We start from the raw sequence: 6,068 nt of genomic DNA, 5'->3' as shown, positions 1-6,068 counted from the left end.
CAAAGGAGCGTGATGACACGCCATGCATACACTGTGTATGTAACACAAAGAAACAGTTCTATAATATTTATCTAAATTTTACGACAAAGACATATTAGAAAGGAAATTTTCTATAGCAAAATTATTTATACAATCTGGCAGTAATAATCGTTCGAAATAATTTCACTCGAGCTGCGCCCTTGTGAAATTATTACACCTGATGTATAACCACCTATCATGCATAAATAATGTTAAAACACTGCTTTGGTGTAAATTATTTCTTAATTACTGTATCACTAGAATTAAATATTTCTAGAAATATTTACAAATGTTGAACAGCTGGTATTGTTCAGTATAATGCTTTGATTCAGTAAAACAGTTCTCTTTCAATAGCAAAATGTTTTTTTCCTGTAAAAAAAAATGTTTACAATAAATAAAGTTGAAATCATCATGCATTTTCCTATTCTGTACTTAGATTAATGTTGAGTACAGAAAACAGTGTTTTTTTTTTTGTTTTTTTTTTTGCCCAATGAAGCTTCAATACTTTATTGAGAAATATACATATAAGTTGGAAAGCTTGTTTCAAGATCTAGCCTCTCAAAACAGTATAATTAAATAACTTAACCTGACTAAATAATCTATTATAAGAGTTAGTCTCAGTTACACTACACCATATAGCGTTAACGGATGTTTAACGTATAACAAAATTTCCAATCCGTTCGTTCCATTCGCATGCGTTTCTTTTCCGTTTTTCATGCGGCATCTGCACTCCTTGTTCTGCGAAATTCGTTCAATCCAGTGGAAGGTTTTGAGCATGTTCAAAATTTAGAACGTACACCACCGGACAAAGTTGTCCGTTAGATGTACGGTAGCAATGCGCTGATATGTGTTTTGTTTGTTACTCGTGCGTTCCATATTCTGATCTTGACCGGTTCACATCCGTTCTTGTCAGGTTCACATTCGTTCTTGTCCGGTGGACCTGATTCATGGCTGGACTACTACCGAATGATGCAACGGATGTAACCTATGTTCAACGGACGGTAACTGACAAGAACGTTTTGTCAGTTTCTCATGTGTTGCGCTTTTGTTTTACACGGTACAAGTCTGTTATTAGTACGGTGATATCCGTTAATTGAACATTGTTCGTCCTGTATATATGCGTAAATCTTGTGGTCATTGTGTGTTTTATGCGCCCAATACACAGATCGCGAGAGCATCGAGCAGCAGTGGGGAATGCCTTTCGTCACCGAATAACTTTCTGTCACAATTTTTATATACATTTGGCGTCCGTTAACGCTATATGGTGTAGTGTGACTTACACATAAGGAGTTAATGTCAGTCTACTCCACATTGCCATTTCTGTGCAGTGCAGGACATGCATACTAATAACATATACTACAAATCAGACTGTCATTGTGTAACATAGATTCCACTTTAATATTAAGTTTAGATGTTTCTTCAAGATATATTAATGATTTTGAGTTTTTATTTGGTTACAAATATGAAACAGTTTCCAGAGATATGGCTTTATTTTCAGTGTGGAATTGTCAATCAAATTCTCTGTGGCATGCTTGCATTAATCAACAGTCACTTTAGGTGACACTGAACCTTTTCAAGATCATTAAACTTTGATTCCAAAGATTTCATTCCATGTTCTATGAAATTCTCCAGATATCACTATAATTATACACAGCAGTTAACCAACAATAAGATAAGATACATGTGTTCCTAATAATTTTCTGAAAGCCATGGTCATGCAGTCATTTCAGTTTCATCATTATAGCAGTTACTGTAATGGCTGTGTTAAATGTCATTGAACACTTACTGATGTAAAAGTTGCATTATACTGTACTGTTTGTAATCTAAAAACTCATAACAATATATGAGTAAATTTATGAATACTTAAAAAGTACATAGATTTTCCTAAAAAACCTATGTTTTTCTTATCCAGAGCAGTAATCACCAGAAGCTCTGATATATGCATTTATTCACTATTCACTGTTACTGGAGACATAGAAAATGTGGTTAAGAAATTTCAAAAGACACCTGACAAGGTTTAAGTTAACTGTGAAATGACAAAAAGATGAGCAATCAATCTAAATTCCAGGCCAAGATGAACTTATTCGTATATTCTTGTGATTCAATCATATACTATGAAAATGCTACAGTACAACTGTATACTGTGATTCACATTAAACAAGAACTGTACAAACAGTCATAACCTGTACGAAAAAAGGACCTGTTTTACAGCTGTAAAACGTCTGTAAAAGACCTGTATTTTGAAATTACAACTGTAAAAGACCTGTAAGTGGAAAAATGATCAGAAATACAGTTGAAATTTTCAGGTGTAAAATATGAAGGTCTCAATTTACAGCTGTAAAAATTTTACTGTTGAAAGTTACAGCTGTAAAATGGTCATGTCTCAAAATTACAGCTGTAACATTTTTGGAGGGAAACATGAGTATTGTCAGCCATCTTTAATGCATTTTGGCGGGATATAACTGAAATTCACACAGACATCACATCTTGTAAAATTTTGGAATTTAAAGCGGTATAGAGTAAGTACAGATGTTTAATTGTCGATTGTAGTTGTAAAAGGACATGTATAAGTACATACAGTAACAATTTACTCTATACTTGAAGCCGATAAGTTTAAATGAAATAATTACAAGATTATATAAACAAGATCTGCATATGTCCTACTTTGTATCCTACTCTTGAATTTTGCAGTTGCTATACTGTAATCATACCACATACACTTTACGTACTAGATCATTTATTTTGCCATTTTCATAGTAATTGCTACCTTATCTAGAGAATTGCAATTCATCCTAAAACGTTTTGCACCTCTACTTTCGTCCCTTAAAATAATGCTCTCTTTTTCAACACCTATAATATTTCTACAGTAACATTTTTCATTTTTACAGCTGTAACTTTTTTTACAGGTGTAGCTCATATTTCGAACTGTTTTACAGTCGTTTGACAGCTGTAAATTGAAATCTACAGCTGTAAAATCAACGTTGTTATATAAAATCTACAGGTGTAAATTTGGAATAAGCACGACTGTTATTTTGAACAAAAATACAGGTCTTTTACAGTTGTAAAATTTCGTACAGGAACTTGCCGATCGGTCACACATGAGTTAAACCGGAATCCACCTAAAAACCGGAATACACTTTCCATAACTGGAATACACCTGTATCTTTTTAATTAGAGGTATTTCTGAAGGTTTTTTTATAATTCAATCATACATATCATAAATAATTAACATATGAAAGTAAAAAAAAATACGTCCACTCAAAACGATAACCGTGCAGGAAAATATCATAACCGAAATACACCCGTATTTTATGAATAAATGGTACTTTTGTAGAGTTTATTGCAGAACTCATTTGTATATAATATAAATAATTAATTAACAAAAGGAAAATAAAATATGATGATTTGTCAGTTTCCGCATATTAGTTGTGTGCTAAATTACACGATTGTTCTTAGTATTCATATATTACTATGTAGTTAAGTACTTTCTGTTTTGTGTGGTAGCAGCACATAAAACACATGACATGCTGCTGAAATAAGAATAAGGTCATTGTATTTGGCAGGCATCGTGGGATCAGATTCTCCCTTAGCTGTTGCAACAGAGTATACTGCTTGGATCAGGGGTAGTTCCATTTGTACACCTGACCCAAGAGGCAAGATTTACAACACGTTAGTCAGAACTAGTGCAGTTGTACATATAGAAATACTTTTTGAGTTCAAATAAGTGTATTTCACTAATGTATACTTTTCCCTGTCCTCATTTAGATCAAAAATTTTGAGACAAAATGTTTGAAATAAAACAAAAAATCAGACAATTTCATCTGAAGAACTTTAAATGCATTCTGTCACTTAGCACTTTTTCACAGTAAACAATACTTGGTTAACAGCCACATGTTTACTGTGAAAAGTACCAAGTGAAAAAAAAGGAGAATAAAAATCAACTGTTTGTCAAAAAAAATAATAATCCTTTATACCAGATACTGATAATGATATCATACTTAAAGAAAAAGCAACTAAATGGCACAATTATTGAAAAATATTTGTCACTTGGTACATATACTGAGTGCAAACTTGATATAGTTCGGTGCGAAAAAGCGCCAAGTGACGTAAGTCACTTAGCACTGTGTCGCATTCAAATGGTATATCATTTTCACTTAGCACTTTTTGACCATTTTGTTATAAATTCATTTAATGACTTGCTATAATCTTGATATTTTTACAGGACATGGGCAAGGTCATAAACACTTGATATATGAAAAAAAAAGATTTTTTCAAAAAATGTCACTTAGCACTGTGTCGCATTCACCCCTCGATATATGTATTTAAATGCAGTAAATCATTATTAAAACAGCTAATATCTATGTGCTGTAGACAAAATACTGGTACTAGTGTATATTTCTTTGATCATAAACACATTCCATTAATTTTTCAACACAGTTTGCTGTTTAAAAATATAATGCATACTAGAAATCAAAGTATGAATACAATGTAAGTTATTGTCATTTCTAATCTGTGTAAGTAATGTTTCAGAAATCTAAATCTTCTGCTACAGTTTGAATACTGGTGCAACTAAATCCTTTACATTCTCCACAACCCGAAGAGCAGTTTAACACATGCTTCCTACAATTGCATCGCTTAGAATCACAACCCGATTTACATGAACATTTAATAACTTTCAGCAGCCTTTCTAGTGCTGCTGGTAGGGCTGTTTTAATGGGACTTAATTTGCCGTTTACTTCTGCCCAGCCCCATTCAACTGGTTCTGTTGGTATGTCAAGCCATATTTGGACTTGCAAATATACGCGATAGCTGTGAAATCTTGCTGCAGCTTTTGTCGGTGGCAAACTTTGTACTTGTACACAATTACTACTTGAATTCACCTTATAAATAAATTTTTGGTATCGTAGGTGAATTAAGTCCTGTCCAACATCCCCATTAAAAACTGTAACAAAGACCCCCTCTCCTGCTGTAGCAACGTCTTCATGAGTGGAATTTGACAAGAATATTTTCGCTAGATTTTTCAAATAGTTATTTTGCATAATTGTTTTCATAAATTGTCCTTTACCAACACCATAGATACGAGAAGTGGTATCGCATCCAGTGAATGCATGCGCAAAAGGAAGAAGATTACAGTTTTCTTCTCGAAGAACTTTTTTTGTTTTCTTAATGTCCCATATTTTCTTTTTTTTTTCAACCCCACCTTTGTATCTGAAGTGAAGTATAGGTTGTTGCAGTTGATATCTCCATGATAGCATAAAAGTATCAGTAGGTCCGTATCCTCACCAATAACGACTGTCGGTAAGTTTTCAGCTGAAAGTACAGCAGTCTGCGCGATCAGTACGTCAGCATCTTCCCTAGCATATATTACTTTACACCCTTTATCTGAGAGACATTTACCAAGAAGTTCTATAAAACCAGACTTATTTTCATTGTTTGATAAGAAAACTTCCTTTTTTGTTTTGAAAGGCGTCTTTTCATTGAAATTTATTTTGGTTCCCACCAGGCCTTTGGATCTTCGCTCATGAGTGACGTCCTTTGTACTTGGTCCACTGGAGTATCCGTCAAAAACAACATCGGGAGATCCATAATTGCAAACAACCATGTTGACATAATTAGCGCATATAGCGCCGAAAGTGCTTCCACTCTGCCATGGAATTCTCTGCACCAGTGAACCACCGTCCAGCACAAAGCGTACCTCACTTTCATTTATTTGATCTACACCACAACTTCTCATATCCCAAATGAAATTTGCCAAAGCAGGCTTCTGTGCCTCTCGCAAAAGTCCTGAAGAATCAAAAAGAGAAGATGGAAATCCGCAAAGCTCATATCCAAACATCTCTTCAACATTATCAAATGATCTGTCTGCCACAGTAACCAAGCGCTGGAAGAGAAGCTGTGGATCTACATGAATCTCGTCGTCACCAATTTTAACGTTTGCTTTAGAACCCATGGTTATAGCTTGATGTTTCTTCTTGAATGTGTATTCTGTCACTTTTTTGCCTTCCATTTCTTTTAGAACTTTTATTCCTTCCAATCTTGCATTGTCAACA

Source organism: Mercenaria mercenaria, unplaced genomic scaffold, assembly GCF_021730395.1.
Source record: "Mercenaria mercenaria strain notata unplaced genomic scaffold, MADL_Memer_1 contig_5046, whole genome shotgun sequence".
Lineage (NCBI taxonomy): Eukaryota > Metazoa > Mollusca > Bivalvia > Venerida > Veneridae > Mercenaria > Mercenaria mercenaria.
The sequence above is the reverse complement of the archived record's forward strand: the minus strand, read 5'-3'. Positions refer to the sequence as shown.